Raw genomic sequence first — 23,837 nt, forward strand, 5'->3', positions numbered from 1 at the left:
AGTCAGACTATAACCAATCTCAGAAGAACTGTTTTTTCAACAATAAGCTCCGGGGTGGCTGCAGCATGGCCACGATGTCATGTTTCCCTAACGACCTCCACACGCACCCAGTTTGGAGTAAATCACTTGTGGAAACATGCCCTTCTTCTCCATATCCTGCATTTATCAACCTTGTATGCTGTTCTCACCAGCCCAGATGAAAGCATAAGTGGAAAGCAAGCAGTCTGTGGGGAGCTAGTATCCCCTGAACTTTCAGAAGACTGGGAGCTTTTCTACGCAAGGCTGCTAATCCGTTGTATCTACTTTCAGTTTCATTGCAGAATTGAGATCCCAGCACTTCACAAAGTGTTTTCCTGCTTTTCCACTACATAACCTCTAGGTGGCACTGTAATGTAGCAGAATAACCCAAATACACAAGTGAAAAAGTGGTTTCTTTCACTTTCACAATTAAATGCCACATTTTTCCTGCTCTAAAAACCTTGCTGAAAGTGCTCGTTACACACAGAAGCAAAACTGGATGGTCACAATGTCATCTAAAGAATCCGTAAGCAATTGTGAGTAGGGAATAATGAGGACACAATCAATTCCTCATGTAGAAAATCCCTGGGGCTGAAAGACCAAGGGAAGTATGGAGGAATGGAGTCTTAAGTTGTAAGAGAGGGCAATACGCAAAACTGAAATTTTATAGTTCTGCTGTTCAATGGTGTACAGAGCCTTCAATTACAACTTCCATGTTTTTTAGAGTATACATGAATTTGCAGTTAAATTTTCTCCAGTTAATATAAAGTTCTGCTATCTTTATCAAATTGGGAAATAAATAATAGGAGTATTCTACTTCTGAAGCAAGATCAGGTAGTTTGGAACTCCAAATTCAGGGATAAATTTAGATGAGGAGAATTTTGGAAGTATCTCTATATTAAACTTTTGTCATTATAATAAAGTGCATATACCTAGATGTTTAGTGCTAGTGCAATACTATGGATGTCTACACATAAGTAAGCCCCATTGAGTTCAATGGGACTCCCAGGTCAGTGCGAAGTACTGCACTTTTACTGTCCAGGGGTGGCAAACCATTTTTCTATCAAGGGTCATTGAACCATGGGAAAAGTCCATTGGTGTCTGCAACCAACAGTGGGTGGAGCCAGAGCTGACAGTGGGTGAGTCAAACCCAAAAGTGGACAGAGCAACCCTTGTCTCTCTCTCTCTTTCTGCCACCTCTTTTTCTCTCTACTCCAGCCAGAGCAGTGGCACCAAGGTTCTTCCACCTCATCTTCCATCTCTCCTCTCTCACAAACAGATACTTCCTCTGATGTTGTCTGCTTCCTGTTAACTTGGCAACCTCCACCTGCACAGTGCATAGTTCCACTGCCCACCAGGGGCCTGTTTCCATGAGCAATTTACTCCGAACTGGCTGTGCGTGGAGGTCATTAGAGATACATGACATTGTGGCCATCTAGCAGCCACCCTGGAGCTTATCAGGGAAAAACTGGATTTCCTGAGACTGCTTAAAGTCCAATTCTTTTCCTCAAGTTGGGTTCTCCCGGTTGCTGTATGCCCCAACTTCCGCATTGACCTCAGGTATGCTAGCCCTGCCCAGGGGTGTGCCTTTCACCCTGACTCCAATCAAGGGGTGTTTCCTGTGTGTTTCCCATCCCTGCACAAACCAATTAGTGTCTACTCAGAAGTAACTCCCATTGTGGTCAATGAGGTTTCTCCCCTGAATAGAGATCCTGCGGGTTAAAATGGGAGCTGGTTTCCATCTTTATGTTTACTGCTCTTTTTCCCACAACAAACCCATTAGCGTCTACTCAGAAGTAACTCCCATTCTGCTGAATGAGAATTGCCCTCTGACTGGCCACATCAGAACTTAGAGAGATCCCCCTCAATGGAAATGGCACAGTTTAAAGCCCAGTTCCCTAAGTGTGGTTAAGCGTGATCTCGAGACTCCAATTCTCCATTGTTTGCTTTACTGCCTTAGGAAGTAACTAATTCACAGCTTCGTTATAGAGATCCTGCGCAGTATCAGTTTAGTTAGAAAGGGGGCTGGTTTCCCATCCCTGTGTTCTCCCCCCCACTCTTTCCCAGCACAAGCATATTGTGTCTACTCAGAAGTAACACCCATTGTGTTCAATGAGGCTTGGGGCTCGTTGGGAGGCTTGTCTTACAAATGCACACAAGGGGAAGTAACTGCTTCATACCTTCCTTACAGAGTGGTGGGGGGGGAGCCTCTCTTAGTGGTTGAGCAGCCCCTGCTACTCAGATGATGTTCACTCCACCACCACCTCCACCTCCACCTGGAAGTAAGATATGTGAAGCCATTTAGAATGGTGTGATGTACACCCTCCTGGAGCCCTGCCGGGACCAAAAGCAGCTCCTACAAAAATGCAGGTGAGCCACTCCTCCCTTCTCCTTCTGTTGTCATGGAAACAGGGCCCAGGAGAGCTGGACAGAATAACAGCACTGGCCACATGTGGAAACAGCATGGTAGACCATATAGAATTAGGCTGTGGCCTGCAGATTCCCCACCACTGTGTGTAGTCCTTAGTAGTGACTGCATGTAAAGGGCTACATTTGATTTCCCCTATTCCTGTACCTACTGAGACCCAACATGAAATATAAAATAACTACATTTGGTATAACCCAGAAACTAGTAACTATGATGCCTTTGGGTCTCTCGCATCTTCGGACTAAACTATCATATTAACTTTTGTGGTCATGGAAAATCTTATTAATAACAGATTGGTTCTAGATGCAAGAATTTGTTGTTGTTCAGTTGTTAAGTTGTGTCCGACTCTTCGTGACCCCATGGACCATAGCACGCCAGGCCTTCCTGTCCTCCGCTCTCTTCCGGAGTGTGCTCAAGTTCATATTCATTGCAGATGCAACAATAGAGGGTAATAACTTCTATTTTTCAATGGGTGTTTCAAAAGGACATTGAGCTCCAGCTTGTCACATTTATTTTTTTTAAAAAAAATCAATTGCCTTTATGACACAATAGATGCCTAAAAAGAGGATTTAGAGATTCACTATAATACAACATTGTCTGAAGAAAATAAAAATAAATCTTGTGGTAGCTTTAGAAATTCCCAAACATCTAACTGTGTAATAAATTGTGGTTGGTGAAGATACTTTTTCTGATAACATAGTGGGAGTGTTAAAGCATCTGAAGTCTGAGGAGATTTGTGCATAGGGGTGGGGATAGAATCCATTTTCTTAACTTCGAGTGCAGTCTATGTGTCTCTACTTAGAAGTAAGTCTCATTGAATTAAATGGGTATTACTCCCAGGTAATTGTGTAAAGGATCACAGCCTTAGGGATTTTACTTAGAACTCAGCAGGGCTTAACGTGGGACGCTATTTTTGGTGCCAATGCTCAATCGTGGAAATGAACTGGAGAGAAAAGAGTGCTCTTGGAGCATGTGTAGAGTGTCTTTCACTCACCAGGGGAGAAGGGCTTCCCAGCCAGACAGCGTGTCTAATAAGTAGGCTTGAGCCTTGGAACATGCAGTTTTAGAAACAGGGCACTTGGCAGGCAGAGCAATCCTATATGCCAGGAGCAGGCAAACTTTTCAGGACTAAGGGCACATGTGACAATTGGGGGGGGGCATGGGCACCCACAGACACATTTTCTTTGCACCCCTTTTTGGATTCCCACTTTTCTTGAACACCCTACTTCCTCCTCCTCCTCCCCACCCCCACTGCCGCTTCTCCTGACACCCACTTGCCCGCCACTTCTCCTGCCACCTCTTTACCTGCAGCCACCACTGTTTACTTTGAAAACAGGTAGGGCATGGAAGAATGATTGATATGCATGTACCAATGCCATATGAAAATAATATATTCAGCGTGAAAATAAATAGTCGTTGAGAACCAGCTATTGTTAAAATGGTTTGCTGATTAATTAAAGCACCGTTCACGATACACAAGACAGATGCATTTGGTAGAAGAAAAACTGTAATGGTTCCTCTTACAGGTTCACTAAACCCTTACTGGCTTTTCCCTCTGCACACTGAAGGAGACCAAAACATGTCAATCACTGAGAGAGGACTTGGCTCTGAGCCTAGCCAGCTTTTGTTCTGCCTCCAGCAGGCAGAGGCAATATGGCAAATGTCTTTTGATTTTATTTTGATTTTATTTATTTTGCAGATAAAAGGGGTTCTTTGACAGAAGTGATAGGGGAGAAAAAGTGTTCTGAAATGCTCCAGTGCACCATTTGGGGATTCTGCAACAGTTTTACGAAAATGTTCTCTCTTTTAAAAAATTCTTCATAGAACCAGCTATGAAAATGGCTGAACAAAAACAATCAAGCTGCTTTTTCATTTGACAGGATAAACTAGTCTACTGAAGGTGCTCTGTGTTAATATACTTAAGACCAGAAGAGGGAGCAAGCATCACAGCTAGGCATTCACTTTCATACAAAATGTCTGCCTGCTTTTCTTCAAACAACAGGCCAGGTGAACTGTCTTGCAGAGAGTGTGTGTTGCTGTTGAAAATATCATAATTGCTGGGCTTATAGCATATCTAGGACTTTAGTGCACTGGCTGTTTCATTATCTCTTAAAATAATCCTCAGTAACTATGGCCGATGGTCGGGGTGATCTGTTTTTGAGTATGACCAATAGTTTTTACTCCATCCAAAGTGAACAAAAGTACAAGGCCAGTCCAGAGTTCTGCATCTCTGTTTCTCTTCCAGAGAGTGTATTTTCAATAAGATGGAGTGAATATAACCACATTCTTCCTTCCATAAGGGAGCTTCTTTAGAAATTGGCATTGTCACAGCACTGCCCTCCCCTCTCACCAATTCTCTTTTCAACACCTGGCAGCTTTTCTTTGGAGCAAAAGAAGCAGCTGCGCTCCTAATATTATGTGGGGAATTAATGCACAAGAAAGAAGCCAAGGAGATTGGACTGGAGATATGCATTGCTTATAAAGCTCTTTTGAGGAAAGAATGGCAAAGGGGCTGCCGCGCTATTAAATCCCTGAAGTTTTTGATGTTTTAATTGTATTCTTAGTTCTAATTCTTTGATAAAAAAAAGGTATGTGAATAATTATTGGCATTGCTTGCCTTATAATCTCGCCACCTGTTCAGAGAAATACTTGGTGCAGATCAGGAAGGAATTCTGACTGCTTCTTTGACTCTTTTGTGTAAGAAATATCTGTTGTGTTATTCACAGTCTTTGTACTTTTTGCCTCCTGTACTTTGTTCTCCATTGAGTGACGCTATTCAATTGAAGATGTCAAAAAGTAGAAGAGTAGTGCTACTTGAAGTAAATTATGTATGTGACCAAAATACTAAAAACTCAAGAGATATGGCCTAGGTAATCAACAGGAACTATAGCACCAGCTCCAGATTGTTGAGGGCTTCAGCAGGCCTCCTCCCCCCATGTGTCTACTTTCCCACTGCTATTGTCACGAGCTGCTCTTGCTCCACACCCTCTTTCTCATCATTGCTGCCACTTGGTTGCTTGGCAGGCAGAGAGCCAGTGAGCAAGTAGGCAGTGGCATCTACTGCTCCTCCTCCTCAATGCCACTGTTGTCTGAGCCAGACTGAGATGCAGGTGAACAAGCAGGTTGCAATGGTGAAGAGGAGGAGCAACTCCAGGGGCTTTTGTCAGTGGTCTCCTGCTCAGGTGTGGGCCCTCAGCAGGTGCCCAGCCATGTCTGCCCTTAATGCTGGCCCTGACGAGGTATTTCAGAATTATATGTCGGATTGCAAAGATCTTAAGGCTCACCTTTTCGTGTTGATCTTGATTTGGGGCATTTCTACACCAGCCTAAAATCCTGCATTTAAAATGGGGCTTTCTGCTTCTGTTTTAAATAGGGATGGCAGAGAATTCCGCCACGGATTTCAGTGAGGCCGAATGCACTGACATTCGCCCCCCCCCCCGAAACCCATGGCAGAACGGCCTCCCACCCCCCAGCGGAATCCCCCCCGGGACAAAGCTTACCTGGGGCGGATGTTCCAGCAGCGGGGGCTCTGGAGGCGGCGGTGGCAGCTGGCCTCTCGGTCGGCTGCTGTGGACTCAAATGGCGGCCGCCGTAGCGACCGCATTTGCATCCGGCCAGGCTGCCGTGATAGGCTACGTAAGTATTTACGTAGCCTATCACGGCAAAGGCAGCCACGCAAATGGCGGCCACCACCTTTAGTAGACATGTGGGGGGAGGAGGCCTACTGAAGGTGTCTTGCCCAAGAGCCTCAAATACTTACGTAGCCTATCACGGCAACAAAAAAAACAACAACCGCATACGCAAATAAATGGCAGCAGCTACGACCACCGCCATTTGCATTCCCTTTTTTTCGCTGTTTTAGCCTACGTAAATATTTACATAAGCTATTACGGCGGGGAAAAAAGGAACGCAAATAGCACCCACTATGCTATTTGCGTTCCCCTTTTTTTTGTCCTAATAGCTTATGTAAATATTTACGTAGGCTAAAACAGCAAAAAAAGGAACGCAAATGGTGGCCGCCATAGCCGCCATTTGCGTACAAGGTTTTTTCCCCCCCGGAAGGCTGCCCAGTGGCCAGATGTCTGGCTGTGGGCAGCCCTGGCCAGTGGCTCCGCGGAATCTCTGCGGAGTGGAGCCGGCCAGATCAGGATTTTGGGGGGAGGTGCGGAGCGCCTCCCCCCCACCGCGAATCACCCCATCGAAAAGGTAAGTGACTTTCGTACATCCCTAGTTTTAAATGTAGGATCACAACTGACTGCCTTTACATACGCTCCCCTTCCCCCCTCCTTCTCCCCGTATCTGAGTCTCCCATTATCTTTCATTGATCTTGCTCCTCTTCTTCCCGCTTTAACTCTTTTGACAGAGGAAACTGAAGCGGAACACACAACGGGGTAATTTGATAGCTCATTGTCTGCGATCTATTTAAAAATGGAACAAAGGGATTTACTGACGGAACGCCCTGGAGGATCACGGCGTCAGGTAAAGAGCCTGCAAACTTCCATGAAGGCGCAATCTCAATCGCAGGATAAAAGCCTGGTGTGAAGGAGCCCTTGGACTGTTGACTAAAAATACAACAGTTTAGGCACTGATCAACTCAAAGTTAAGCATTTCTGCTAAGGTGGCCATGTGTCTTACTTTATAGAAGACAACTCTTTGTTTGAAGGGCTAACATACTTGGTTTTGTGATATTCTGCTACATTGTGCACCTATTCCAACTTTTCCCCCTTAATAATTTTTTTTGTGGAAAGAAAAAGAAGAAGCAGTGGGAAAACAGGGGAGGTTACAAATGGAAGATGTCTCCTCCCGTGCCCCCCAAGACAATTCTGTCAATTTGCAATTGCACCATAAAAAGCTATATCTAGAAGCACTCTAAGACTGATTTAATGATACAGTTGGTATTTCAACTACTATTTCTGAGTTGCAGCTGCAAAACAGCTTGTGGTAGACCTGATACATAGGCCCTGAACAAAGGCAAGATTCTACTATAAATCTTGTCACTTAAAATAGAAGAACTGTGACCCAGTTGATGGTGCTACACCATAGATATGGAATTAATTTACTTCTGCATTTGCAAAATGGAAACCTGCACATTTCTGTTCGTTTGATCCCCTCTGTATGCTACCTGAAGCTACTTATAAGAAGTGTTATTGCTCAGTGGTAGAGCACATCCTTGCATGCAGAGGCTCCCTGGTTCAATCCCCATCATCTTCTGTCTTTTCCTGTCTGGAAAGTTTGTAGGACCACTGCCAATCAGTGTAGACAATACTGAGCTAGGCAGACCAACGGTCAGATTTGGTATAAGACAGCTTCCTGTGTAGTACTAAAGACAATTATGAAAAATATGAAAAAACAAAAAACCCAGTCCTTCTCCTGTATGGATGTGGTAACCTAAGAGTCATGCTCTTCAGGAAATGGAACAGGCAATTGTGGGTAGAGATTTCATAACATTATAGATAAGAACATTAGAACAGCTGTGCTGGATCAGACCAATGTCCATCTAGTCCAGCATTCTGTTCACATAATGGCTAACCTGCTGCCCATGGGAAACCCACAAGCAGGACATGAGTGCAACAGCACCCTCCTGCCCATGTTCCCCAGCAACTGGTGAACATAGGGATACTGCTCCTGAAACTGGAGGTAGCATATAGCCATCAGGACTAGCAGCCATTGATAGCCTTATCCTCCGGGTATTTATCTAACCCTCTTTTAAAACATCCAAACTGGTGGTCATCAGTACATCTTGTGGTAGTAAGTGAGGTAATGGATGTTTCTTGTCTGTACTATACATGTGTATAAATGTGTTCACACAGGCACCATGCAATGCAGACAGCCATTTTAAGTGCTAAGGGGGCTTGTTTTGAACAGTTAATAACAGTGTACGGCAATTATGTTTTTCAAGTACATATTTTATTTCATTTAGATTCCAGCTTTCCTCCACGAGCTAAACGTACACGATCCGCCCATTTTTATCGCCACAACAACCCTTTGAGATAGGTTAAGCTGAGAGGTAGTGACTGGTCCAAGGTCATCCATTAAGGAACGGGGGAGACACCATTTGCTGGTCTCCCTCAGGCAGCAAAATGTCTGCTACAGACTGCCTCCTCCTTCTCCCCCTCTGCACCCATGTTTAGATACACCAGCCAACTGAGTATAATACTTCATGCATCTGATGAAGCAGACTCTGCTCCACGAAAGCTTGTGCCATGATACATTTGTCAGTTCTTAAGCTGACCTTTTGCTGTTCTTCCTACTTTAGGATTATGCATGGCTAGTGGTGCACAAAATGGAGAGTCTACCCACACAGCACTGGCCTCATGCTAACACAGTTTAATTATGCTGTAAGCCTCAAGGAGGTCTATAGGAAACCAGCAGAATTCCCTTCAAACGGTCCCTATTTCCTGAAGGTTCTGAAAGAAGAGCTAAGCTCCAGTGATCAGAATGGTGCCTTTACTTTGGGCGTTATCCAGTATCATGCCTGCTTTAAAAATCCACCTAGCAACCAGCTAGAGAGGGAGATGCTTCACCTACAGAGCAAGAAGGGGAATTGTACCTCACAGAGGAAAGAGGGAAGATCCGAGAATAAGAGGCTTTCGCTAGTTCAGGGGTCCCCAATGCAGGACCTACGGGCATCTCCAATGGTGTCTGCACAGCTCTTCACTCTCTGCCCCATTCCAAAAAAAATTTTTAATGAAAAATTGAAAAACATTAGGGTGCCAGGTTCTCCTTCCTGTTCCTGAACCTGCCACTGATTACCCATTCCGTGAGCAGGAAAAGAAAGCAATGCAAAGGGTAGAGAAGAGAGAAAGAGTGAGTTTAAAGGCTGGTGGGGGGTGCAGCAGGGTAAAGAGGTGGGGGGTGAGAAATAGCGAAGCTAGAGTCTGGGAGTGGAGAGAAACAGCAAGATAAAGGGGTGAATGGGAGAAAAAGAGCAAGCTAGGGGCTAGGAAAGGAGAGAAAGAAGAAGGCTTGGGATGGGGAAGGGAGAGAAATGGTGAGGAAAGGGGTTGGGTGGAGAGAAATCGCGAGGCTGGGAATGGAGAGAGAGCAAAGAGGAAAGCTTTGTGTGGACAGAAGATTGGGTGGGCCAGGAAGCAATTCTTTCCATTTCCCCCTCCCTCTCAGCCTCTAGCCTCACTATTTCGCTCCCACCACTGCAACTCTTGACAAGCCAGGCCCCCACGGCAGCCATTATGTGACTAGCCACATCCTCCATGGGAGCCATTTTGTGGGGGTGCTCACAGCAATTTCTCAAATTTCCAAATTTTGGTGCCCATGGGTCCAAAAAGGTTGGGGACCCTTGCCCTAATTAGTTGTTCAGTTATCAGCCTCCCCAACGTGGTGCCCTGTTTTAGCTATAGCTACCAGCATTCCTGACCAGTGGCCATGCTGGCTTGAGGTGATGGGAGTTGAAGTCCAAAACATTTAGGGGTACCAGGTTGGATAAGGCTTAATTCATTTGTTGCAATGACAGGCTGTTTGATTATGCTGAAATGAGCCTTGGCTTAGAGGTGTGTGGTAACTAATGGGTTAATTTCCTCCTCCACAGTAAAAACAAAAAAACTGCATATTGAGGGTGGAGTTTGGGTTATGTGCATAGTTTGTGCTGTATTTTCCTTATGAGCCAGGGCCAGGTTACAATAATGGAGTGAACAGCTTGTTAAGCATAACAATGGCCTGGTTCACACCTAAGGAGAAGCCACTGTAGGTTGAATTTCCCTGTGGGCAGTGGAGGCTGGTGGCTCCAATGTCAGTGGGCAGTGAATCCATTCCGAGTTTCAGTCAGAACCAGTCAGAACTCTAAAGGATCCATCCAAGGTTCACACCTTGGGCTTTTTGTTGCGGTGATGGCTGCCATTTTGAATATTCAGGCTGCGCCAGGGGCATGCCATAACTTGATGTTAGGTGTGAACCTGGCAAGGTGGGTTGCTGAAGTGGTTAACAAGCCATTCGCAATCCTAAAACAGCCCATGGGTTCTGGGTGGCATGTCAACCACCCCATTCAACTATACAAAACCAAAAAGACAAGTTTCCCAGTAACAAATTCAGAACAAACACTCCAAGTGCAAACGGTCATAATAGTTTATAACTCATATGTCTGTGGGAAGCTCACCCTTCCCACAGACGTATGACTGCTGTGCAACTGATCATAGGAGTATCCACATGATGGGAAGGGTGAGCTGAAAAACCAAAAAACTATCTCGTCATTAACCCATGAATTTAACAGGCCCTTTTGCCTTTACCGACCAGCAGACTGCTGATAACTCAGTCACCCAGGAACGTTAAACTTCTTTCCAAAATTACCAGTCTTTGTAAATTGTTATGAGTTATAAACTGTTATGAGTTATGTCTACTTGAGCACCTGAGGAAGACTCCCCATAGTCAAAATGGAATCGCACTGGGGGTCTGTAGTAGAATGCTTGCTATAACCTTTCTGTAAAATTGATTGTTGGATATTTACTGATATTGTTGTGTTTGAAAAACTGACTGATTGTCTATTTGATGTGACTGTTTTGAGAAATAATCAAGCTTAATTGTACCATCCAATAGTACAAAATTAGCAAAAAAAAGCATTTTACTGGTCCAGTGCAGCCTTCTTTGGTTCTTTGCACTTGTAGTATTTGTTCTGAATTTGTCAACCACCCCAACAGCCTTCAGTGGGTTCACATGTAACAAACATGTGAACCCGTGCCCACATCACAGTTCAGATATTCAAAATGGTGGCCACTACTGCAGTGGGAAGTCTCGCAGGGAAATTCCCTAATGGTGGTTTTTCATTATGTGCAAACCAAGTCTATGACCTGGGGGCTGTCTTCACGAGCAATTTAATGTGAAGTTAGAGCAGCTTGAGTTTCTTCATGACAGATGATGAATCCGCTGTCAACCAGCAGCTTCCCTTTTGAAAAGCCTCATTTTCTAAAAATTCTTTTACTCTGACTTTTTTTTTTACTGAAAGCAGCTCCCTGGTGGTTTTACCACAGTGTGCCATGTTCCCTCCACACACACACATACACATTAAATCCTGGACATGCCTCTGTGACCTGGCAGTGACATGGTCAAGGGGGTGGGATACCCCATTCCCCTTTGTTTCCCCAATGGAAGTAGTTTTTTCTATTGAGAAAATCCCCAGGAGCAAAGCAGCAACCCCTCACATTACCACAATAGTGAGGACACTTGTTCACCTTAGCTAGCCTGCTTAACATATCCCCCCTTCTGTGCATGTTTACTCAGAAGTAAGAAATAAAGCTTGCTCCTCTGCAGTGAAAGGGTTAAAGGCTAACTTTAGTAATTCACCCTAAAGTGCTCTTTCACTTCTCTGTTGCTCTCTTAAAGCGCTATTGCAATGTTGTGCTTGTTTGATGTTCTGTAGTTTCTCTGTTATGTAAAGTCCCTTCTCCACTTTATTGCTTTATCGCAGTAACGATGTCTCAGGTTTACGGTAGCTTCTCATTGCCAGCAGGGAGAAGAAGAAAGGGGGGGGGTTGGTTGGTTGGAAGCAATAACTCCAGGGCAGAGTGCTGGAATGGGACAAAATTGAGGGGCTGAGCTGGGGGGGGGGGGCTTTAGATTCTGCACTTGAGAATTTGGGATTTTGGCTTCTCAAAGCAACAGTGCTCACATGGGGAAAAATGGGGTGGGAGCAATGACTGCAAATTGCTGGAATGCAGCAAAATTGAGGTGGGGGGAAGCTCTCAGGGAGAGCCTTCAGATGCTGCACTGGAGAACTGGGGATTTGGGCTTCTTCAGGAAAATCTGCACACATGGGGAAAATTAGTGGCTCTCTATTCATAATAATGCAGTAGCAGGGAGGAGCCCGGACAGGGGCAGGAAACAAACCTCTCTCATTGGTTGAGCAGCCCCTGCCAATTTGATGATGTTCAGTTCTACTCCCCCCACCCCACCTGGAGGTACGTTCCTTTCAAGTGCTGTATGACCCCTGAAAACTGGGTTTTAAAGGTACGCTACACTCAGCTTATGTTGCTTCATATGTCCCTGATGGACCAAAGCTGATTCCATGAAAATCCGGGTAATACTCCAACGTGCTTTTCATTCCGTTGTCATAAAGATCCCCCCCTGGTCACATGAACAGAGCAGCCCACTGTGGCTTATTTAAGCCACGGTGGGTTGTGATTCCCACAGGTGCCAGGTTGCCAATTTATGCCCTCCGCTGCTTCTCTTGTCGTCTGAACCTGGTGAGGATGGCTTGTGAGGATGGTTAACAAGCCCCCCCACAACAGGCCATGGGTTTTGGGTGGTTTGTTAACCACCCCTACAAGCCACACTCACTAGGTTCAGATGACACAAGAAGCTGTGGCGAGTGTAATTATGTAAATCGGGCTGGCACATGACTGGCATGCACAGAGTGATTAACAAGCCACTGTGGCTTATTAACCACCCTTGTGTCATGTGAGCCAGCCCAGCAGGACACATACTGTGTAGACAAAGGTGTGTGGAATGGTCTGGGCTGCTCCCAGGTACCCTGTAGGACAGTTACCATTTTTTACTGGTCCTACTTCTGTGCCTTTAACAGCATCATGATGGGGCAGAAAAGCTTCATCTGACGAGAAAAGCTTCATCTGTGACATTACTGCCTGTCAGGCTGCTGTTAAAAGCATAGGAATAAAGCCTGAACAAAATGTTGGCACCTTGTGGCTGAATGAAAGCAAGTAGAAGTTCTCTCTCTTCTCTCCCCAACAGTATAAAGGTGCCCCAATTAGCAATAATAAAAGTTTTGAGGAGGGGAGAAAGAGTTTTTAACAGTATAAATAGCCATATGGGAAGACAGAGAAGAAACCAGCAGGAAGGTGAAACCTGAGGAGTATTTTCAATTACCTTTTAATGTGATTTAGGCAAGAAAGTCCAAAAGTTTGATCAGGGGCTAATTAAGCATAAACATACATTAACTGTTAGGGGCAGAGATTGCATAAATCAAGGCTTCTTGGAGAATTACCTCAGGAAGCAGTGAAAATGACTAGTTGACTTTTTGTAGTTATTTTCAAATAGCACATTTTCCCAGCAGTCCTCCAAGGGAGAATATCAAAGCATGACATTGAAACAGCATCAGTCTCTATATTCTCCTAAACCGTATTTCCCTTCCTTAATTGGCTCCTGCCTGCTTTAATAGCTTCATAAATGTTGCAAGGGAATAATTAAATTGTACATCAGTTGAAGTTGCAGACAGCACCAAGCTAGGAGGGATTTGCAAACACACTGGAGAAGAGAGACATGACAAAGTGTCCCAATGACATTTTCGAGAACTTGAGAACAAAAGCGCCTGTGGAATGAGATAAATAATGTATGTGCCAAAGGCAAATCTTGCCCCTATCTCTGCAGCTGCAGGAGCTCTCTTGGCAGACAAGCTGGTGTGATGACATAATGCAGGGCACAATCAACTCAGCTAGATCATAAAAATCTATTGCCGTGACTGTGGTGCTCTGGAAAAAACAGATTCCAAAAAGTCCCTCTGCTCATCATATTAGCCATTTTGCTTGTATGTAGTCATAATTTCCCTCAAGGTAGCCTGGAATGCTGTTGGGACTGCCCTGTCTTTTTTGGTCTAGGCCAGGAGTATGCAAGATGCAGCCCATGGTAAACAGATAGCTTCAAGGCACCTTTTGCTACCCCACCCCCAGAATAGGCTTCTGTGAGATCCCAGAGCTAGTATACACAATTCTTTTACATAAAAAGCAAAGGTAGCCTTGTTGGCATAAGAAAACAACAACAACCCTCAAATCCATTATTATATCAGCTCAAAAGGTCACAAAAATGTGCAAGCTTTTGAGATCACTGAATGTTTCCCATGTCATAGTACTGTGTATGTGATTATGTGGAAAATGTTTCATATGTACCAGAACTATCTGTCCTGTCAATTTATGTTATTTTCACTATGTGATTGCAGGCCTGTAAATGTCCAAGGACGATTGTGCGGAAACAATATTGTGATGAAATCCATTGATTGTGTGAGAATTTATTTTAAGCTTGAGCTGTTACAAAAGTAAATTTGCAAAACATAGCAGAACTCTTGTAGTGCAACTGATAATGCATATCTTTGCCCCTTCCCAGTGTTCCAGTATTACAAACATCAAGACTGGCATAGATTTGAGGGGGCCCTTTTGGGTGCCACCTCCATCAAAAGCAGGCTTCCTTGGTGGTGGTGTTAGCAGACTACAGCAGGCAGTAGTAGCTCTGCATGGCTAGGTATAGCTGCCATTTTAATTTCCCACAATGCTCCTGATGCAGCAGTGTACTGTGGTGTTATGGGAAATTAAATTGGCAGCTACACCCAGTCACCTGAAGCTACCTGGACTGTTGAGCCTGGAATAGGCATCAGTGGTGGGCTGTGCAAGGGCCCTGGGGCCACGGCAGCTGCTCGAGAATGCCAGGCGCTGATGCTGACTCTGACAAGCATGTCCCATATTCAAATCCATTTGGTTGTTGAGGGACAACTGCTGGGACTTAATTTGAGCCAGGTCTCACTAGGCTTCCTCTCAGAATCTGTGTTACCTCCAGGAGTCATGCCCAGATTACATGAAGTAGTAGTGCAGAGAATGCTTCTAGGTATGTGCAGAGTACCCACTCCCAAGTAGCCCCTGTTAGGCTCCACTCAATGACGTTAAAGGGATTCTAGGCATGGCCATTCCAACAGACTGAAGAATGCAGGTACCTACTTACCAGAAATAAAATGTGCCTATATGATTTCTGTTTCTATCCTACGTTCTCACCTCTGTACCCCAGCTCCCAATAATCTCCAATGAGAAATGTGAATACTTCTTTTTATTTTCTGTGTTGTTTTTCTTCATGGATAATGGTTGAATTAAATCTATGCAATTATATAAACAATAATCAAAGAAAGACAAAAAGCTTTACCTTTTCAATCAAAATATAAGGACAAGGATGGTGATTGGGATATTCAGTGTATGGAATTTCTGTCTGCACACGTTATTTGAACGGAAAGAGAAATACATCCAATTTTACAGTAGAGACAATACAGGTTGGATATATATTACAGTTCAGATATGCATTACAGCTGGGGTAGGCAACCCAATGCCCTCCAGAAGTTTTGGGTTACAATTCCCATCAGCCCCAGCTGGCATGGCCAATGGTCAGGAATTATGGGAGTTGTAATCCAAAACATCTGGAGGACATTGGCTTGGCTATCTCTGCGTTACAGATTCCTCAACTCCATAAGTTCAGAGTAAACAATTAGCACAAACAAACCCATAGGCAAAAAATCTTGCTGTATTTAATGTTTTACCTTTTATTTTGCATAAAAACTCAGATACATTTATTTTTGTGTGTGGTTTTTATCTGAAAAATATGAATTTTAATATTTGAGTTTCCAGGCTAGTCTCTTAAGATGCAGAGGAATCACTTCAGAATTTATATGGATGAATTCAGTTGTGCTAATGATATGTTTGAAAGTGGCCATGGGCTAATGTAGCAGTAATTATAATTATTCTAATAATTTTATTATTTTTAACAATGACTGACTCATAGTGTAAAATTCATACCATTGTTAATCTATATTTCCAAAAAGTGCAGTGATAATATGAGGGAAAACTCTTTCTGAGTAGTGGCAATGGTTTCAACTCCCAGCTCATCCATGAACTAAGTGGGTAGGCTTAGGTCTGCCTTCCCCAACCTGGGGCCTTCCAAATATGTTGCTCTCTATGTTGCTCTCCAAATCTCATCATCCCCAGCCAGCATGGAAATTGGCTGTGCAGGCTGTGGGTGATGGGAGTTGTAGTACAAGGAATTTGGAGGGCACCAGGTTGGGGAAGACTGGCTTAGGCTATCTCTCAATGTCAGCCACCAGTATCACTGGTTACATGGGGATAATAATAGTGTTCTATCATGCAGGGTAGTTCTATGCCAACTCTCCTTACAGGATGAGACAGCTCTATCATATAGGGTATACATGGGAAAATCTCCATTAGTTTTAAAGAGTGTCCATTCACACTAACAAAGGCAAATAAAATCAACTGGCTCTATGTAGTGTTTTAAAAAATCATTATCTTACAAGAATATAGGCTGATGTGAAGGTTCCATTCATTGCTAACTTCCTGAAGAGATCAATACTAGGGACAATATGGAAGAGCCTATGAATTGCCTTGCATTGCCAATAAATGTTTTTGATGGGAGCAGTGAAGAACCTGCTCTTTCTGTGAGTGGCTTTGAACATTCTAACAAGTGCTGAAGCAGCAAATGCTTTCTGTTTCCAGCGCTTTCTGCCACATTTGAAAAGGAAGCTCATGCATGTAATGCAGTGGGCTGGCAGGGAAGTGCATGCATCCCATGTGGAAGGGGGAAGAAGGATGTCATCTTCTTCAGCCATCTGGTGCCCTCCAGAGGTTTTAGACTACAGTTCCCACAAACCCTGACCATTGGGCATGCTGGCTGGGGGTTATGGGAGCTGAAGTCAAAACTTCTGGAGGTCACCAGGTTGGAGGAAGCTGCCCTAGCTTTTCTGGGCCATTTACCTTTACTTTCCCTATTAATCAATGGAGCTGGCATCCTTCTGGCCCCAGTAACTGTCTTCTTTCCAAACCCTAAACTGAAAACAGTCTTCACCATTTTCAGTAACCCAAATTGTATTCTTACTTCAAAACTACAGTCAGGGCCAGAAATATTGGAACAAGGATAACTGTTTTGGCAGTAGGCCTCTGTACACCACCACATTGAAGTTGAAAGGAAACACACCCAGATGGGAGCAAAGTTAGGACATTCAGCTGTAATTCAAGGGGTTTGACAAAAGTGGGGCCCCAACCATTCAGGAAGGACAGCCAGTGGCATACACACACACCCATCATTGGTGGCTCATAAGTAATGGAACAAATGGCTGACAAGCAGCTGCATGGCCAGGTGTGGCCTGTTTCCTGGGTACCCCATGACCAATCAAGCAGCTAAAAGGCCTGGAGGTAGTTCTGAGTGTTACATTTGCATTTGGTAGCTGTTCACTGGAACTCCCAACATGAGGTCCGAAGAGGTATCCATGCAAGTGAAGGAGGCCATCATTAGGCTGAGGAAACAAAATAAACCCATCAGAGAGATAGCAAAAACAGTGGGAGTGGCCAACACTGGCTGTCCTTCCTGAATGGTTAGTGCCCCACTTTTGTCAAACCCCTTGAATTACAGCTGAAAGTCCTGACTTCGCTCCCATCTGGGTGTGTTTCCTTTCAACTTGTGGTGGTGTACAGAGGCCAACTGCCAAAACAGTTATCCTTGTTCCAATATTTCTGACCCTGACTGTAAATACTCCTTCCTTGGGGTTTCATCCCTACTGAGTTAATCTTCCTAATATATTGTCCTGCCATATTGTTCTGCTCCTCCATTGCTCCTGAGCCCTAATCTTATTTTGCCAACTTTTGCCTCTCTCTGTGGTTCTTTGGATTATAATGTGTTATATGGTCCTCACGTGGGAATTCACAATCAAAATGAGATTGTAATTGTAGGACTCTTTAGATGTAAACTATCTGAGAAAGATGCTAATCTAGCTTCAAATACGAACAAGAGATGGAATGAAATAATGTCCCCGGGCATCTTGTCCCAATGCCCAGCTGTTCTTATAGTTACTATTTTCTTCTGATGTGCAAAGTGAATCTACACAGTTTTCTTTGATACACAAACTAAATCTACACTGCCTACAATCCACAGATTGAAATCGTAGATTTCTGATGTGAAATTCTGAGTTCATGGATATATTTTAAAAAGTAAACATGTGAGTGCTTCTACACTGAAATATTATTGATGGAAGGAGGGGGCTGTAACATTTCCTAGACATATCTATGAAATGGATCCTTGATTTCTGTTGGAACCTGTTCATGGATTCAGCCCCAGAAAAGTTGTGTGGATGATTAAATGGTGACTAAAGTTTCCACTTTACCCCTTCATGGATCACTGCCTTGTTGTGGCGAAGGGGCTTGCGTAACTCAGTGAAGCCATAAGCTATGCCGTGCAGGGCCACCCAAGACGGACAGGTCATGGCAGAGAGTTCTGACAAAATGTGGTCCACTGGAGAAGGAAATGGCAACCCACTCCAGTATTCTTGCCAAGAAAACCCCATGGAACGTATCACAAGGCTAAAAGAGATGACGACGGAAGATGAGCCCCTCAGGTCGGAAGGTGTCCAGTATGCTACTGCGGAAGAGCAGAGGGTATTTCCAAGTAGCGCCAGAAAGAGTGAAGCGGCTGGGCCAAACCCGAAAGGACACTCAGCTGTGGATGTGTCTGGTGGTGAAAAGAAAATCCGATGCTGTAAAGAACAATATTGTTTAGGAACCTGGAATGTCAGATCAATGAATCAAGGTAAGCTGGAGGTGGTCAAACATGAGATGGCAAGATTGAACATCGACATCTTGGGAATCAGCGAACTAAAATGGACAGGCATGGGCGAATTTAATTCAGGTGACCATCATATCTACTATTGTGGGCAAGAATCCTTTAGAAGAAATGGAGTAGCACTCATAGTCAACAAAAGGGTGGGAAAAGCAGTATTGGGGTACAATCTTAAAAATGATAGAATGATCTCAGTACGAATCCAAGGCAAACCATTCAACATCACAGTAATTCAAGTCTATGCCCCAACCACTGAGGCCAAAGAAGCTGAGGTTGATCGGTTCTATGAAGACCTACAACACCTTCTAGAACTAACACCAAAAAAAGATGTCCTCTTCATCATAGGGGATTGGAATGCTAAAGTAGGAAGTCAAGAAATCACCGGGATAACAGGCAGGCATGGCCTTGGTGTACAAAATGAAGCAGGACAAAAGCTAATAGAGTTTTGCCAAGAGAACATGCTGATCATAGCAAACACTCTTTTCCAACAGCACAAGAGGCGACTCTACACATGGACGTCACCAGATGGTCAATATCGAAATCAGATTGATTATGTCCTTTGCAGCCAAAGATGGAGAAGCTCCATACAGTCAGTAAAAACAAGACCTGGAGCTGACTGTGGCTCAGATCATGAGCTGCTTCTTGCAAAATTTCGGCTTAAATTGAAGAACGTCGAGAAAACCACTAAACCGTTCAGGTATGACCTAAATCATATCCCTGATGAATATACAGTGGAGGTGAGGAATAGATTTCAGGGATTAGACCTGATAGACAGAGTGCCTGAGGAACTATGGACGGAGGTCCGTAACATTGTTCAGGAGGCAGCAACGAAATCCATCCCAAAGAAAAAGAAATGCAAGAAAGCCAAGTGGCTGTCTGATGAGGCGTTACAAGTAGCTGAGGAAAGAAGGGAAGCGAAAAGCAAGGGAGAAAGGGGAAGATATACCCAACTGAATGCAGAGTTCCAGAGAATAACAAGGAGAGACAAGAAGGCCTTCTTAAATGAACAATGCAAAGAAATCGAGGAAAACAACAGAATGGGAAAGACTAGAGATCTCTTCAAGAAAATTGGAGATCTCAAGGGAACGTTGTGTGCAAAGACGGGCATGATAAAGGACAAAGAAGGCAGGGACCTAACAGAAGCAGATGAGATTAAGAAGAGGTGGCAAGAATACACAGAAGAACTATACAGGAAAGATCTGAATGTCCCTGATAGCCATGATAGTGCGGTCACTGAACTTGAGCCGGACATCCTAGAGAGTGAAGTCAAGTGGGCCTTAGGAAGCATTAGTAACAACAAAGCTAGCGGAGATGACAGTATTCCAGCCGAGCTATTTAAAATCCTAAAAGATGATGCTGTTAAAGTGCTGCATTCAATATGCCAACAAATCTGGAACACTCAACAGTGGCCACAAGACTGGAAAAGGTCAGTTTACATTCCAATTCCAAAGAAGGGCAACGCCAAAGAGTGTTCAAACTACTGCACAATTGCGCTCATTTCACATGCCAGTAAGGTGATGCTCAAAATCCTACAAGCTAGGCTTCAGCAGTATGTGAACCGAGAACTACCGGAAGTACAAGCTGGGTTTAGAAGAGGCAGAGGAACTAGAGATCAAATCGCCAACATTCGCTGCATCATGGAGAAAGCAAGAGAATTCCAGAAAAACGTCTATTTCTGCTTCATTGACTATGCTAAAGCCTTTGATTGTGTGGATCACAACAAACTGTGGCAAATTCTGAAAGTGATGGGAGTACCAGACCACCTTACCTGTCTCCTGAGAAACCTGTACGAGGGTCAAGAAGCAACAGTCAGAACCAGACATGGAACAACCGATTGGTTCAAAATTGGGAAAGGAGTACGACAAGGCTGCATATTGTCACCCTGCTTATTTAACTTATATGCAGAGTACATCATGAGAAATGCCGGGTTGGATGAATCAGTGGTCGGAATTAAGATTGCCGGGAGAATTATCAACAACCTCCGATATGCAGACGATACCACCCTAATGGCAGAAAGCGAAGAGGATCTCAAGAGCCTCTTGTTGAGGGTGAAAGAGGAGAGTGCAAAAGCTGGTTTGAAACTCAACATTAAAAAAACGAAGATCATGGCATCTGGCCCCATCACTTCCTGGCATATAGAAGGGGAAGAAATGGAAGCAGTGACAGATTTTACTTTCTTGGGCTCCAAGATCACCGCAGACGGTGACTGTAGCCATGAAATTAAAAGACGCTTGCTCCTTGGGAGGAAAGCTATGGCCAACCTAGACAGCATAGTAAGAAGCAGAGACATCACCTTGCCGACAAAGGTCCGTCTAATCAAAGCTATGGTTTTCCCAGTAGTAATGTATGGCTGTGAGAGCTGGACTATAAGGAAGGCTGAGCGCCGAAGAATTGATGCTTTCGAACTGTGGTGCTGGAGAAGACTCTTACGAGTGCCCTGGACTGCAAGGAGGTCAAATCAGTCCATCCTAAAGGAAATCAACCCTGAGTACTCATTGGAAGGACAGATAATGAAGCTGAAGCTCCAATATTTTGGCCACCTAATGCGAAGAGAAAACTCCCTGGAAAAGACCCTGATGCTGGGAAAGACTGAAGGCAAAAGGAGAAGGGGACGGCAGAGGATGAGATGGCTAGATAGCATCACGGATGCAATGAATATGAACTTGAGCACGCTCCGGGAGAGAGCGCAGGACAGGAAGGCCTGGCATGCTATGGTCCATGGGGTCACGAAGAGTCGGACACGACTGAACGACTGAACAACAATAAAGTTTCCACATGGAAAAAAAAAGGTTTAACAAATCTGTGAGTAAGGAACATTAGAGCCCCATATTTTCAACCACTGTTGACCCTTGAGGGGTGAAGTGTGGAGAGATGTTAGTGGATCCCACCTTGCAAGACTTTATTAGAAGCAGAATACGAGTGACGGTCTTTTGGCTTGTGATGCTGATGCAATAGGAGTAGTGCAAGAGTGGTGCTACATGTTTCTCTTCCTCTAGTGGAGAACCTGTGGCCCTCTGGATGTTGTTGGAGTATAATTCCCATCACCCTGACCTTTGCCCATAGTGGCTAGGGCTGATGGGAGTTGGAGTCTGTGAAGAAATGCTATGTATATAATGTTTTGTTTAACTATTTTGTGTGTCCTCTGTGAGGCAATAATGCAGCTAAGCAGGCCAGAAACCTAGCTTTGCTACTGTGGAGCCTTAAACAGTTGTGGTTGCCTTGGTTATGGTGGATTATGAAGGGAGGCTGTGGTGTTCCTGCCTATTCCCAGTGAGAATTCCCCTTCTCTAAGGCCTGTTTCACCTCCAGAAGGAACCATACACACTGGATTTTGCTGCCACCAGGACCTTTAAGTCTTAGGTCCAACCTGCTATCTGCAAGGACACACAGACTTTACTTATAACCTTATACTGTTCTTCTTCATGGTCTTTGTGCATCACACATATGGGCTCTGTGCCTACGCGGAGCCTCAGTTTGGGAAACTTCTATAGCTGAGGAATTTTGGTGGGAACCCCTCCCCGACCATCCCACTGTGCATATTCCAGCAGGTTCCCGCTCAATCCCTCAGTTATTCATCAACCGCTATTGTGGTAGTACTCGACAGAAGGGACATCTTGGTCTTATGACTGTGCTGAGAGGATTTTCCGTGTCCCCCCCCCCCACTTTCTCTTCATTTTTCCTCTTCTAGTTTTTCTGCCTTTGCAGTTATCTGTTTTGGGTTTATTTTTGTTTGTTTTCAGTTATAGGCAATTGCTTGATCATGCATCTCCCTAGGACATATGGCCATTAAGGCCCCTTTTCGGAAGTGCATTCATTGTGGGGGTAAACTGCCTCCCACAGACCATCACTCACTGGGCTTGCTCTGTCTCGGTGAAGGACATATTGTGGAGGCCTGTCACCATTGCATGTCATTTAGCAAGCAGGCTAGACTCAAGGCGATTCTTTGGGAGAAGGCTTTGAAAGTGGCAGATACCCCTAAGAAATCTATGGCTTTGGGGATAGATTGGCCAGTCACCAGGGCTAAGGGAGTGGGTAAGCCTACTCAGGAGGAGATTGTCAAGAAATTGGTGACTTCACCTTCTCAGTCAGCTATGGCTCTATCCATGGGCTGTTCTGACCCACCAACTCTGGGCCAATCTCTGGCGGTCTCTCTAGCAAAGAAAATATTGAAAAAAGCAAGATATTCCAATTCTTCAGAAGCACAAAAGAAAAAAAGGAAAGAGTCTAAGAAGATTGCTTCTCCGATTAAGTCGCCCTTTCATTTGCTGATTCTCCTCCAATTTTAGATTCGCCAATTTCAATAGTTTCCGCACTTTTGATATTGACATCAGTACTGATGCTGATGGTGTCTATTTTGGAAGGAGAGAGAAGAGACTCGACACTGCCTTGGGATCGGGTGGGCTCCAGTACGGAAGCAGCACCATGAATTATCCCCACAATCGGCTTGCTCATGATGGCGAAGGGGCACCTGCCTCTGGGCAAACTTATTATAGGGAGAGATCTTGATCTCCACATTCTGACTGGGATCGAGGATCAGATTGGTTTTCTCCCCCAGGACATCACCATGATTGGGATGACTGGAAATACTATTGACATCATCCCTATCTGTATGGTCACTATCCCTATCAGGGAGTTATGTCACCAGGAGTTCTCCCCTCCAGATCGACCATCGGTTGCAGAAGTCTTTATGCCACCACCACCTCCTCCGCCAGTTGTGAGGGTGCCTCCTCATGTTTTGCTGGTGTCTGCTCCTCAGTTTTCTCCATGCCGTCTTCAATCCTCAGTTCTCAAGACATCTGAGATACAAAAAGCTGATGAGTGCAGAATATATGTCCACTTGGCGGAGGCAGTGGGGAGAGTTCTGGAGGTCAGAACATACCGAGGTTGGGCAGCAGATGCTGGCGGAGCGCTAGGGGCAGGCCATGCCAGGTAAGGGGAACAGGGGAGAGATGCGTAATATCTGTTCTGGGCCTGTCCAGAGCTGAAGGATGGCTGGGGGATGCGTGACTCCATCCTCTGGCCTTTGACTGATGCTGTGTAATGCCAGGTCCGTTGCCCA

Source organism: Heloderma suspectum, chromosome 7 (assembly GCF_057233095.1).
Source record: "Heloderma suspectum isolate Gila_16-S chromosome 7, 16-S_ref, whole genome shotgun sequence".
Lineage (NCBI taxonomy): Eukaryota > Metazoa > Chordata > Lepidosauria > Squamata > Helodermatidae > Heloderma > Heloderma suspectum.